The sequence below is a fragment of the Saccostrea cucullata genome, unplaced genomic scaffold (genome assembly GCF_032062105.1).
Source record: "Saccostrea cucullata isolate Sc308-1 unplaced genomic scaffold, CSIRO_AGI_Scuc_v1 ctg3344, whole genome shotgun sequence".
Classification (NCBI taxonomy): Eukaryota; Metazoa; Mollusca; class Bivalvia; order Ostreida; family Ostreidae; genus Saccostrea; species Saccostrea cuccullata.
Genome location: NW_026932913.1, coordinates 19,248 through 34,885, shown reverse-complemented (window position 1 = coordinate 34,885; position 15,638 = coordinate 19,248). Strand labels below are relative to the sequence as shown.

At 32.0% G+C, this 15,638-nt stretch overlaps 1 protein-coding gene and 1 long non-coding RNA gene across 5 annotated transcripts in view; both read left to right on the top strand.

Moving 5' to 3' along the window:
• LOC134236469 (receptor-type tyrosine-protein phosphatase T-like) overlaps positions 1-15,638 on the top strand; it is a 51,836-nt gene that overhangs the window by 18,440 nt on the left and 17,758 nt on the right. The gene's annotated exons all lie outside the window — the stretch shown is intronic.
• On the top strand, positions 9,056-10,653 carry LOC134236470 (uncharacterized). The gene is made up of 3 exons (XR_009985613.1): positions 9,056-9,311; positions 9,965-10,035; positions 10,486-10,653. It is a non-coding gene; the product is annotated as an uncharacterized LOC134236470 (long non-coding RNA).

Genomic DNA, 15,638 nt, shown 5'->3' with positions numbered 1-15,638 from the left:
GCGTCCGGATATCTGAGGGTCCACTGTATATTTTTAATTTTGTATCGAATTCAAAATCTAAAAACATCATGAGATAGTACCTGAAAATGGTTTACACGTTTTGTGTAATTCAGAAAATTCATTTCAATCCACTTTAATTATTTTTAGACTAAATGATATAAACAGGAAAATATATATATATATATATTCGATAGCGTACAATTCATTGAAGAAGAATCCTTCCACGGTCGTTAATAGTACTATTTAAAAAGGGACAAAAAACAGTATTTTAAATTAGAAAAATTTATGTTATTGAATTAAACAACAACATTTTAAAGGTGCATGGACACAGATTTTCAGTATAATATTACGAATTATATATTTTTAATAGCATTTCACACAAAAATATATTTAAAACTTTTCAACTTAAAGTTATTGATACTTCAAATATTTGGATGGGTTTGATTGACACATCCTTGCATTCTCACAAAGTTTACTTTTATTCTAAATACTTAGAAAAAGTGGCAATCTTGTTGTGTATTAATGAAAAATTTTAAAACGTTAATCCAGATCTGTGTTCATGCACCTTTAAGTATACTGTATATGATTTTTAAAGGACATTTTTACATGCATAAGAAGAAAAACTAGGTAATTTGCATTATTTGACCAAAATCAATTACACAAAAACTTTTTAAAGACTTTTCAACTTTATACAATCATTCCCCATGATAAATTAAAGTCCAGGATTTTTGATATCATTGACAGTGCTTTTCAATAAAAATGGTACTCTTAAATTTACTTACCTTTTAACTGGTCATTTTCAATTTTTTGACAATGTCTACGTGGTCTTTAGAGACCAGACTTACAAAATAATTATTTTAATACACATGGGTACCAATTGCGCCCAGTTATAGGTAGGTCTATTTTTGCCTTCATATGAAGCAGAATTTGCCCAAAATCTTAAACCTGAAAAATAGAAACCACTTGCTGTGACCTTTACCTTGACATTTAGATATACTAGTATTCACGATGTATTGTCAATTTAACATGGTTGCATGTATTTCAATTCTTATGTCAATACGATATACCGGTGAGCTTGAGATAAAAGATACCACAAAGTATGACATATATCTTTCATATTTGGATATTGTAATTGAAAAGGACGTTACTTGACATCTAAGAAACAAGCTCTATGATAAACGTGGTGACTTTTAACCTTACAGTCGTCAACTTTCCTATACTTATGCATCTATGCACCTGCATCACCTGCTTACAGAGTTTATATATCTCAGTTGATTCCATACGCAAGAGCATGCTCCATGTACAAACAATTTCTAAAACGAGGTAAATTATTGACAAACAGGTCAATGAAACAAGAATATCAGCAGTCTCGTTTAAAGTCATGATTTCGTAAGTTCTATGGTCGAAACAATGTTGTCAGCAAATACAATTTATCCTTGAGTCAAATGCTTTTTTCATACTAATCGTTAATCCATTATTTAAACAATGAATTGACGACTGACTATCCGTTATTTCCCGATCATGACTTGGTATGACCAGTCGGCATGGGATGCTCACTCCTCCATGGTACCTGATCCCACATCTGAAGTTTTTGAGGTCCTTGCTTGCTCTGCTCCTATTTTGTATTGTTTTATGGACTTTTAAATTTGATATTGAATACTGTTCGTTATCTTTATGTTTCAATTTAATAGATAATTGCTTTTGTTGAAACTAGGACTATATATACATCATCGATCCTCCATTCCAGGATGTTTTTCGTTAGTAACGACTTAAATGTAAAAGGGGACAGCATGTTAATAATATCCTTCTGGGCATTCGTCTCTATGCAGTGTATAGGCTGGTAGATGTAAGGGGCATTTTTGAGGGATACCAAGGGTTGCATATGTCAAGGAATGAGTTTCGTGTATTTTAATTTAATTTGGTGTTTCAGCACCTTTGTTATATTTATCGATTTTGACATATCTCTAAGTAGTTGAGTTACAAGGCCTCAATCGTATATATTCAACACTTGTATAACGGTGTTCAGTTCCCCTTCTCATATCAAAAATGTATTGTTAAATCAAAGAGTGCTTAATAAAAGAATTTTTGTAGCTTTTCCAGTGTTGGAAAGAAATTTGATTTCTTCAGGTTTAAAAGAGTAGGACCTTTTGGGGATTATTTTGTGTGTGCTTTTAAGGATGTATTCTTATGATACGCGGAAAAAAACGTGCATTAAACTTTCTAAATGCTTATATTTTTCTGACAATGTAATACCCAAGGAATAATTTAAAGACAAGAAAAGTGTATGTTAGTGTTCATCTAAGAGAGATTCAACCCTTTAAACATAGGCCAAAATAGAGCAAGGGAAATTTCATTAAAAATGCTAATAGACCATAAAATACCTCATAAAACTTGTAAATACAGTGAATTAAAACTTAATTCAGCTGAAATTTACTTGAAAGTATTGCAAAGTTGATTTTTTAAGCAAAATATGAGCAAATAAATACCAGTATAGATAACTTGTACCCAAAAATGTTGTTCACTTAAGTCAAAATTAGGCACATTTTTCCCTTTAAAATTGCTCGAAAAACCAAAGAAAAACATATTTCTACAATTAAACTTTTTAAGAAAATTGTTGTACAATTTCTTTTGGCATTATGGATCCTTTTCATAGCAAGAAAAGTTGGGGTTAGTGCACATATAAGAAAGTTTTGATATTTTTTATATCCTCACCCCCTGTTTCTTTTTCAGCATTTAATGAAAATAAATCAAGGCATTTAGGCATCAAAGTATGTGTTTTATTCACCAAATATTCAAAATTAGTGTGATAATTTCTGGTAATAATTGCAATTTTGTTAAGAAAAGATTTTTAAGAACAAAAAGTAATCAATTAACACATAAAACTTCATAATAATCTGTTTGATGTCCTGTCTTTCTCTTGCCCTGTGGGTTCCGGATTGGGTCCTGGTTTGTGGTGTTGGATGGTGGCCTCACAGGGATTAGTCAAATCCAGTCTCACTTTCTCAATCTGATTTTCATGGTTTTCTCCATCTGATTTTAGTGGTTCTTTAACCCTGCTCTCTTCTAAAAGCCTTCATTAGTGGTTCTTGTGAAAACAAGACTTACCTGTAAAAAATTATTTTAGAAAAAAGTAGATTATAATTTACTGGTAATATCATTGCTCCAAAAAAATGTTAAATCAATATTTTGTCTATTTGACTTTTTTTTATGAACCCAGGCCTGTAGTTTAGACTCAAATAATTTCATGTTCATGATGTTTCAGAAATATTCTATTTTTTTTAACCCGCATACGCCGCCATAGAATGAAGCGACCTAGTTTCTTACCGAATGCAAACAGCTAAAAATTATAGATGTTATCTTATTATTTTCGTACGGTATGTCTATAAATTTTGGACAAAGAATCTGCATTTACAATATCAAAGGTCATTTATCATATACTAAGAGCTAAAGTTGCAATAAAAAAGATAATACGAATGTTGTCGTCTGCACGCCTCTGGAGACCTTAGGCCTAATGTACGTTACGTACATGTAACATGTTTATGCTATGTTTGAGTTTGCGATGTGACAGTATACTACACAGGAAAAATGTCCACATGTGTTAAACATATGTTTGGTTTCACATGTGTTCAACACATGTTTTATACATGTAATACATGTGTGTAAATAAACACATGTAAAATATGTGTTTCATTTATATGTAAAACATATATAATTTACACATGTTATACACCTGTGAGATAATATATATGTTAAACACATGTTTTTCACCACACATGTATAACACGTATTATATATATGTAATATATATGTGTGCGAAAATACAGATGAATTATACATGTTTAATTTATATAAAATATATGTGTATTCATAAACACATGTTATACACATGTTAAGTTTTATCTCATATGTGTGTGTACATTAATTCAAAAGAATTTGTAAATGTTAGTAAAATTTTACTCATGTAAAGTTTTACTTTGTTTATCCCCCCCTTCCCTTCTAAAAAAAACTTTCACAATTTTTTTTTCTGTAATTATGCATTTATCAGACAAAATTGATAAAGAATGAATTCATTTTCTTTTCATTTTAAATCTTTTGGGCTTGGCTTACTTCTTGATTAAAATTAAAATAATTCCGTATTTGTCTCCGGGCCGGTTTTGTCTTTTATCGGATGAAAATGTACGTCATTTTTGACGTCACTGCTGCAGCAGACGTGCTGGGTGTATATAGAAAGGTAAGTGTTCTCCGAACAATTTTAAAAGACTTTTAATTCATATTGTTTAAATATCATTTCATTATGATTATAGTTACAGGTGCGTATGAACTTTCTACATACATGTAATACTCTTATCATTGTGACTTGTCCATGTTGTCATGCATTTCGTAAACCTAACGATAGTGATCTGAAAGTAATTTTGGTGAAAAATGTTTCTGACAGAATGTAAGCACGGGCACTGGAAGTTAATGTAAATATATAGTATGTGTATGTATAAAAAAGACCCTTCTTTTTTTATACATACACATACTATATTATTTATAAATATTAACATCCAATGCCCGTGAATGTAAGCGGTTACATGTTAGGTTAAAGGCATTACTATTTTTTATAATTTGTATACAGGTAAGTAATTTTGGATAAATTTGTTTCTGAAATGAATGAACGTAAACATTACATGTTAGGCTATTTTTTAAAGGCATTATTAAGGTCTTCCGCTCAGACGGAAGACCTTCTACTGATTCTGATGGTTAAGATTATTCCCTATTATTCTTTTTTTTTGTTTGTTTTTTTTTCCTAGACGCCAACTTTGAGACCTCGTAACTCGCTCATTTCTTAACGGATTTCGCTCAAATTTTCAGAGTTTTTGGACGTTACAAAACTCAATTAAAATGTTTTCATACATTTCAAAAATTCCCTTCCACTTTCGATTTATTTCCCTTTAAGTGAAAATTTGGTACTGTTCGTTTCCAGACAAAGGCTCAGAAACGACAAAAGCTGGAGCAGAATGTCTACTGCATTTAAATACTAGAAGAATTGAAGTTGTGCACATCGGTTTTTCTTTTTCGATTTCTGCGCTCCAAACGGTGCTAGATAGGGGTCAAAAATGAGAATGCCTAAAAGCGCCAAATTTTACATATATTTCCTTGTGTATCTTTTAAACTAAAAATAATTTGTTAAGACATATTTCACAAATATTGTGCATAATTTTAAGATCTATCATCTGACATCATTAAAAAGGGGCTGGCCCCTCAAATTAGGGGTCAAGGGAGCATGAAAGTTTTTGCATTATAACTCAAAAACGGTAAATATTTCGATATGGTTATCGATTTGAAATGGGTCTTTAACATCTTATTGATCTCATGAAAACGTTATTTTGTTTGAATCTTGTGTTATTGAATGAGCAGCAAACTTTATGTACAGGTAACTGATTAATTTTATACGGCAAGTGAAGAATTCTTTATGCGTACGCGTATAACACGTATAACTGAAATAAACTGAATAAGAATAATATACTTAACTAAACTGAATGTTAAACTTTGTTGAAATAAAGTTTTTAACGTATTCTCTAGCTGGATGTCATACAGATTATTCAGAGACAACTTTCTCCTTGTATTTAGTTTGAATTACAAGACGGGAGATAGGAAAAATACTTATCATCTCTCATTCGATTGATACTCAATGTTGCATTATTTATAAAAAAAAAAATCAAGCTTAAAATAATTCACTGTCATTTTATTCATGCATCGTGAATTTTCGTCGGACCTTGACTGCTTTGTTTACAGTTGTGCAACCTGTTTATCGATCGCGCATGCATTGACCTATATACATTCCGGAGGTCAACAATACCGCTCTTTGATTTTTACGCGAGTCCCAGAGTTTATCTAAAACGATGCTAGTCATCGATTTACTCAGTTTAAAATCAAGAATTTGTTATTTGCTTAAATCGTAAGAATATTTCTAGACACAAATATAAAGGTTTTCTTGAACATGTACGAGTATTTAAAGATAAAATGTCTGATTCTATTCTTTGACGAATGAATAAGAGGCGCTGCGATTTTGCTCAGGTACAGATGATTTCTCTGGACGAGTCCATCGGTTACACTGAAAGGTGAAGCAGGATGACCTATCGATAACTCTGCCAATTTTGATAGTGATTGTAATGCCACATGTACATAAATTAATGTTTGAATTCTACCCTTGTGAAGTCCATTATAGTTTCGTTATTTAAAGAATCGGGGATATCACTACTGCAACTTAATTGTTTTTAATTTGAACGGATGATTCTATATTATTGGAAAGGTACACATTTTTTAGGCGCCGTCGTCTCCCTCTCAACTTTGAAGTAATTGCAATCGTTATATGTATACGGGCCTATATCAAGTTATTCTAATTGTTGCTTAATTTATTTCAGAAAAAATTGCGATGTTGTTTAAATTAGCAATTACAAATAAACATGACAAAAGCACACAGTAAATTGTAAGTGGAAATGACGTTTTCAATTCTCATGAAAATCGAAAATAAAATTAAGTAACTTTGAGTTTTGCATAATTTGCTACATAACTTATCATTGTATTTTTCCGAATGATATGCTCATAAATTTCTTTTATTTCCTCAAATAAAAAGCTAGAATATCACAATGACACGATTTTATGTGCCTGTACATGATATTAACTAAACTACATGCTGTTTTACACAGAAGAGCACCCAACATGAGATTTAAGAATACGAGAAAAAAAAGAGAATAATTAGAAATTCTTCTAACAAATGCAAAATTTCTTCCTGTAATTTCATACAAATATTCCAAGTCTTTCGTGTTTATTGGACTAAAAGAGATTAAATTATTAAATTCCCTCTCATTGCGATACGTAACCCCCTGAAATGATACAATGCTTTCCTTCAGAGTCGAGAATGGCAGGTCAGGGCTGGTGTTAAAATCCATGATTACTCCATAACCTATTTTAATATTAACCAAAAATCATACGCGATATTGTTTTTAATTCGCAGGTTGTCAAATAAATTTAAGAAAAGGTCGGCAGAGATGAGTACGCCTCACTAAACTTTTTTATTCATAAACTTTTTAATTTCTAGAGTGTACAATCGAGCATCGAAGTGTGTACATGTACTACATGTACTAGTTTTTTTTTTTTTTTGGGGGGGGGGGGGGGTAACCAGTTTTAGCTGCATTTTATTTCCTGAATTTTGCATTGCATTTCCGACAATTAAACAAAGTTAATAGAATATAATTGGTGACAGTAACACAAGTGATTTATAAAACGAAAGTCAAGCAATGAAACGTTAAAGTTTGTATTTTGAAAAATAAATCAAGTCAAGTCACATAAAACAAAGACAGGTTGAAACGCTCACACATGGACATACAAACGTTTTGGTAACTCGGAATAGTCCAGAGTAAAACTATATTTTCTTGATGATGGAATGTCCAGTACATCTAATGTTCACGTCCGGGATAGTTCACGGCAGTTTCATCACACATACGCAATTATCATACAAGTCGAACGCTCTGAGGTTGAGGATTGACACTAATTCCTTAGATAAATACTGAGTATCAAATTCCTTTTTACTGTCTTAACTTAACTTGATAGGTAAATAATTTTAGCATATGTTAAAAATAAGCATTAGAAATAATTCTTTTCATAAAATTCAATTCTGTTACATTTCAAATGAATTTGTAAAATTAACTTTATGACAATTGTCATGCTGCAGATCTGTAGCTCGCTAGCTGTTCTAAAAAAAATTGAGATGGATCACCAGAGAACTACAGTGCCATCCATATTATCTCAAGTTCAGGCTCAGAAGGACTATTAAAAACGGTTGTAAGGAATGTTTAACTGTAGAAAAGTTTAAGGAATGTGTTAGAGACACACGGTAAATAATATTTTTAGATTCAAGCAGTTGAAAAACACGGATATTGAATATAGCTTCAGTGCAATTTTTTTCTAATATTTTCTAGTTTTTTATTCTTCGTATTTCTCAATTTATCATGTTCAAATAACGTGTATTTATTTTTATTTGGGCACATTAAACCTTATTTGTCAACCAGTCTGACAGTGTCCATCTGTCACGAGAACTTTAAACTTGATAATAACTATTGAATGGGTTGAAATAGGACTTTCATATTTCACATGTGCATTATTTGTGACATCTGATTTTCAAATATACTGTGATTTTTAACTCCGTGACCTTGATCTTGACCTACTTAAAAAATAACATTGCTTTAAATTGACCATAACTATTGAAAGCTTTCATTTTATAAACATGTACATGTAATACCTGTGTCAACGCCTTTGAAAATTCATTATGATTTTTGACCCTTTGACCTTGAAGTTTGACCCACTTTTCAAAAACATTAACCATAGTCATACCTTTTGAGAGAAAAGAGATGGATTAGGGCTTTTATTTTACCACTGTGTATTACCTGTAACAACATTTTTTTTAAATACCGATACGCTGATTTTGACAACGTGACCTTGAGGCTTGACTTACTTTTCACAATTTTAATCTTGATCATAACTTTTGAATGAGAAGAGATAGGGTTTTCGTATTACACAAAAATCAAATGTATGTAACCTGTGATAAAATCATTTCAAATACTAGCATATAATGAACTTTGACCTTGAAGTTTAACCGGCTTTAAACATTGCTTAAAATTGACCATGACTTTTGATAAAGAAAGGATAACGCTTTCATACCTAGATTTACACATGTATACACGTATTAGCTGTGACAAGGCCTATCGAAAAAAGTATAGCTTAAGAATTCGTCAATACGGTAGCACACAAATGGCTTTGCTTATCACCAGCGTGTGTCATGGTGTGACGTAAGGTCATTTTAACAAGGTCAAGGTCGCAAACATTCCTTTACTATCTTTTTTAATAGTAAAACATAAATAAGATGACACCTTACCCTTAATAGATTGCTTTAACATTAGAACGTGGAATGACCTTGACCCAAGGTCATTTCTCCCTGTCCGCAGCTCCGACGGAAGACCTACTCGTTCCTTTGCAACGAGCTCGGCTCTAGTTGGTTTTCCTTTTGTGGTTACGTACTGATATGAAAGTGAAAGTAGAAACCTTGAAACCATTGTGACTGTCAGTTGGTGTTTATGTATGTTGAGATGGCTGTCAAGTCGATTCTTTCATCAACTTAATAACAAGTGTTTGTTTTTATGGCCTATAGATGCATGCAGTAACTTGAGTTCAGTGTCACATTGCTGCGTCTAAAAAGCCAAAAGCTGATAAGACTGGCGATTGATCCCAAAGCTGATTTGACAGAAGATTGCATCTTCACAATATTAAAGGTAAAAATAAATACTACTTGCAATAAAAAATCAAAGTAAACATCTGTAATGACTCCTTCATGACAAAATATTTCTTGATACATTGTAATTTCTTTTTGTTCTTTTATAATTCTACATCATATTGTTTGCACGACTTCATAAATAATAAGTCCAACTCAATGCTACAATAATTTTATTCTATATTATAAAACAGTTTTAATCCAGTGCACTTTTAAAATATGGAAAGTATGAATAGAATTTGCTGGCTTTAAAAGCTATGAAACTGGTACATGTACTGTAAATGACTTCGGGGGGGGGGGGGGGGTGGGTGGGTTGGTAATTGAATTTTTGAATTTCAGTTAATAATTAATAATTACAGTGACATCCAACTTTCAAGGTACAAGTACATGTGCATATGTGTTGATTGTTGAAAGTACATCAGCTAGCTAATCCATTGGATATTTACATCTATTATGTACCGGTATTCATTACCTGACATTTATTATTTTTTTCCAACACTAGAGAACATAGTTTCTAGTAAAATGTAAGATATTAATTAAGACTATTAAGAACCTACAAACACGTACTCTCTCCTTTTTGTAGTTGTAGTTTTGTAGTTTAATTAAGTTTTAGTTATGCTTAGAAGATATCTACTGCATGAATATTTGTTTCAGGTTCAATATACAGTCAGCATCTCATAAGAATAAATCCCAAGATCCAAGACTTGCTTAAAAGCTTAATTAAGGTAACTACACACTGTTATAAACTTTGTTATATTCTTCCCAACAACGTTTGGGATATCCTGGAATCACACTGTCTGTTTTTGTGCCTGTCTACTTCTCTGTAGTACTTTTTGTCCAAAAATAAAATATTTGTGTCAGAATCTTCTTAATTTTTGGCAATATGAATTAGTGATACTGTTTCAACATTCCAAATTTAATTGTCAAAATCAAAAAAAAAATACTTTTTATGACTTTATTATGAAGCATATCTTCCAACAGTGTAATTGTCTTGCAAATTACATCATAGGATTCCACAAAACACCTAGTATAGCATATATAACATTAGTTTTATCTCTTATTATATCTCTGTTGGTGAATTGGGTATACATTTGTTTGCTGAACTTTAATATTACTTGTAGAATTGATTTTGTAATTTAAGAATTGTTTTATTTTTACTTTTGAAATTTTTGTAGAGACCATTCTGTGCCACAAAGAAATTGTTCAGGAAAGGGAGAAATGGTGGATTTGCATTTTGGGTACAGTTCAAAGAGAGTTCAAAATGGTCAAGCTCATGGAAGATCAGAGGGAGGACAACTGAAGAAAACTGAAAGATACAGAAGGAAAAAGAACAAGAAAATATATGAAATAACTAGATGCTGTCATGAGACAGTAATACCCGCACTAAGGTGTTTGCCTCTAAATGCACACTCCTCTAAAATTAGGCTTTACCAAAGAAAAAGTCAATATAATTTAATAATTTACAAAATAGGGCCTCCATGTATTCATCAAATTGAGCATAATATTCTCAAGTGAACATGTGACCCGTCACCATGGGCCTCGATCTTATAGGTACATGTATTTCATATTCATAATTCATTACCAGTCTGAAATTAAACAACAGAATTCAATTAATGATGTAAATTCGGTTCGAAACAAGGGGGGGGGGTAAATGTTTGGCCCATAATTGGAACTTTTTAAATCTATTTTCTCATATAGATCAACAACAAATATTATTCAAATTAGTTTAAAGCGTTTTTGATGATTTTTTCCAAAATGTACAAACTTTTTTTATACTTGATTAGGCAGAAACACCTTGAAAGCTGCCATATACCATTTATACCCAATCAATTTAGTCAACCCCCACCCTTCTCCCATCAACACACACACGCGCAAACACACCCTATTTTCCTGTTTTTGGAAATAGGCCTAGATGGCAAAGTTAAGATAAAACATCTTTTGTAAATAATAATTTTAAATTTGTTCTTATACTGTAAATGTATCTGAAGACCTGCATCACATTGGGCTTGCGTCACGTACCTAACTTAAGTACTAGTTTTACCATTATCATTTTTAGATAGCACTGCACGTGCAGTACTAGGCCTAGTGTTGTGTACACATCATTGCATGTATGTCAGTTGGAATTATTTAGTGTTTAATTGGATTATATTTCATGAAGTTGGAGCTATGGCAGTCGGTAAGTACACGTTTTGGTATAGATTTGGGTAAAATAGTCTGAAATGCAACTGGTTAGGTTAAAGTTTAAAGGATCAAAGGTCATCCGATGCTGCAATAAGACGAATTTCACATTCTAAAGAGTTATCGCCCGTTATCGACGTTACATTCAGTTACAAAATACAGAATTTTTTTCTGAGAGGAAGGGGGGACTTCCAGACCAGAATTTTCTGAGAAGCAAATAAAAGGAGAAGTTATGGTGGTGTCTGTTTTCTAGGGTGGAGGGCATCCAAAGTCTTTTTTATATTATAGTCCTGCAAATTCGGGGGGGGGGGATCTCAAGATACACTTCCAGTCCCTGTAAACAGTAATGGCAAATGATCATGTGACTCCTAAATAGTAGGAAACTTTTTCCATTTGACAATACATAATTTTGCGCTTTTTGTGTTATTATGTTATGTAAATTTAATGTATAAAGGTTTTGAACCCCCTGGAGGTCATCCCCACTCTCCTAATGATTCTAACTGGAAATGTTCACAATATGACTGCATTAAATGAAATAAAAGTGCATCAATGATAAGATTGCTTGACATTTCATTCATCAACCTATCCTCCTAGAATTAGGAATGAAAATCATTCAAAGAGATGGACCACATTTTAAAAAGTATTTGTATATAGGCTATTAACATATTTTTTTAAAAATGTAAAACAAGTAGTAGTTTGCATACATGTCATGAATATAAACAGGGGTCTGGGATGGGGTGAAGGGAAGGATCGAGTTCCTGTCTCTTTACGTCTTAATGGTTGAAAACTCCTAAAATGAATGTTGACCTCAAATCCGACTTGTCCTCATTATTTTTCAAGTGGGGGTGTCTCCATTTGAGTGAAATATTCCTGAGAGGGATGTTTAACAACAAACAAACAATTAAATGACATAAAAACACAATATTGATTTGCGTTAAGAAATATGCAGGGGATTTTTTCCATCATAAATCTTCTTCTCAAGAACAGCAAGGGCATTATTGTCCCCCGTTTTGGGGGAAAGGGAGGGAACATTATACACTTATTTAATGACTACGAGGTAAACAGTCAAACTGTTGTCCCGAGGTGGTGGGGGAGACCTGGGAAACTGTTGCCCAAGGCCGAAGGCCAAGGGCAACAGTTTCCCAGGTCTCCCCCACGTACTACTGAGGGACAACAGTTTGACTGTTTCACCGAGTAGTCATTGAATAAGTGTTTTATTACCTAACCTACTATATAACTAATTAAATTGGAATAAAAACACACAAACAATCAATAAAAAGTTTTCACAATTGTTTATTCACATACTTGTCTATTAATTAGCTGAATACATAATATAAAGACTAAATTAATATTTTTATTTTAAAGTAATTACTTAATAAATTTATTGTTTGTGTGTTTTGTTTAAATTTAATTCATTATAGAGCAGGTAAATAGTGATGTCGTGATCATCAAAACGCTTGAATATCACAATGACGCTTTAACCAGTCAACAGTTCATTCTGTGGACCGGTCAACAGTTCACTGTTTCATGATCACGCAAAAACATAAAGTAAACCGTGAAACAGTTCAAAATGCCTAATTATAAATTAGATAGTAAGTTAGGTAATAATAAATCTTATTTGTCTGTCAGTCTGGCCATCTTTGACAGTATGTGCATCTGTCACAATAAATTTAACCTTGATCATAACTTTTGAATAATATGAGATAGGGCTTTTATATTTCACATGTACATTACCACAAAACTTTCTAAATGTACTATGATTTTTTAACCCAAGTGAGACCTTGACCTCAAAATTTTACCTACTTTCCAAAAAATAACATTTTAAATTAATCATTTTGAAAGAGAAAAGATATGGCATTTAAATTATACATGTATATTACATGTGAAAAGACTTTTCTAAATATATCAATTCATGACTTTTGACTTTCTGATCTTGACGTAGGAGTTTAACCTACTTTTCAAAAATATTATATTATATATTTATATATATATAACTTTTGATTGAAAAGAGATGGGTCTTTCATATTTGACATGTACTTTACCTGCAACAAAATATTTCGAGCATGCGATGATTTCCCCCCTTTGACCTAATTTTCATAAAGTGACATATGATAGGGATGCATATTTGATACACAATCTGCCATAAATTATGGCATCCCATTCACTTAAACACAGAAAGCAAAGGACCACAATTCTTTGAATTTGCATGTATAATCTTGATATGGAAACATCCTCATATAATGTATATTCAAGTTTTTTATGCTACGCCATGATTAGGAATACATGTATTAGTTTTTGTCATGTCCGTCCTCCACCCTTCCATCTGTCTTTCCATCGAGCTCAAAGAAATTACTTTCTAGATATTTTATCAAAGTTCATATGCTGATGCATATACTGATGTAAACTATCCAACTGTGGCAATATTTTTTATGCGCCCGGATCGATAGATCCCGGGCATATATTGTTTTTGTCCTGTCTGTTTGTCTGTTTATCTGTTTGTCTGTTTGTCTGTTGTCAACTTTAACTTTGGCCATAACTTTTGAACAATAAGAGATAGAGACTTCATATTTGGTATGCATACTCCACTATTAAAGTCCTTTCAAATGACATCAAGGTCAATGACCTTGTGACCTTGACTGTGACCTATATGCTAAAAATAGCTTTTTCCACTGTTTGTCATAACTTTTTATCCATAGGAGATAGGGACTTGATATTTGGTATGCATACTCCTCTAATAAAGCCCTTTCAGTTGACAACAAGGTCAATGATCTTGTGACCTTGACTGTGACTTACATGCTAAAAAAAGCTTTTTACACTTTTTGCCATAACTTTCGAACCATAGGAGATAGGAACCTCATATTTGGGATGCATACTCCACTGATTAAGTTCTTTCAGATGACACCATGGTCAATGACCTTGTGACCTTGACCGTGACCTAGATGCTAAAAATAGCTTTTTACACTTTTTGCCATAACTTTTTTACCATAGGAGATAGGAACTTCATATTTAGGATGCATACTCCACTGAATAAATTCTTTCAAATGACACCATGGTCAATGACCTTGACTGTGACCTATATGCTAAAAATAGCTTTTTACACTTTTGGCCATAACTTTTAAACCATAGTAGATAGGGACTTCATATTTGGGATGCATACTCCACTGATTAAGTTCTTTCAAATGACACCACGGCCAGTGACCTTGTGACCTTGACTGTGACCAATATGCTAAAAATAGATTTTTTGAACTTTGTTTCTGCCGGGCGCATAGTGTTTCACAAACACATCTTGTTTACCTTTACTTTCCTTTGACCTTTACTTAACTTTTCTTAAAATTAGTGTTTAGCTTTATTTTAGAGAAACCATAATGATTCAAGTTGTGTAATGAAACTTCACATGATGATACATACTGATGTAAGCAATTAAAGCTTTACAATGCTTCACTCTTTTTTACCTTGACATTTCCTGTGATCTTGACCTCACTGTCTTAGACTAGATCAGTTTTGAATAAACAGTTCAAGATATATTAATCAAACTTCATATGCTAATACATACTGATGAGAGCTATTATTGCATTAACTTATTTTGACCTTGAATTTTCTTTTGACCTTGACCTCACTTTTTAAAATATGTGTTTATCTAAGTTTCAAATAAACCATTAATTATATTTTTATCAAAATTCATTTGATAATAGTAAATTCACACTGATGTAAGCTTTTCAGCTAGAACAACATTTTGACCACAACCTTTCCTTTGACTTCTCTTTTCTTAAAACAAAGTGTTAAGCTCACTTTTATTAAATCATTAAAGATATTTTTATCAAACATAATAAGCTAATATGTATTAGTGAGAGCTATTCAGCTGCATCAAAAACTTCATCTTGCACATTCCTGTGACCTTGACCTCCCTCCTCTTTAATATGTATTTTGCTTAGTTTTTAAGAAATAATTTAAGACATTTTTATGTTTAACATGCACTTATACATGATTTGATGAGAATTTATTATCTATATCCAATTTATTTATATTTTAGTTTCAATTCTGAAAAAAAAAACTGTTTAAGATATTTTATTCAAACTTTATACACAAATACAAATTTTAGTTTTTAGTTTTTAGCTCACCTGAGCTGAAGGCTCAAGTGAGCTTTTCTGAT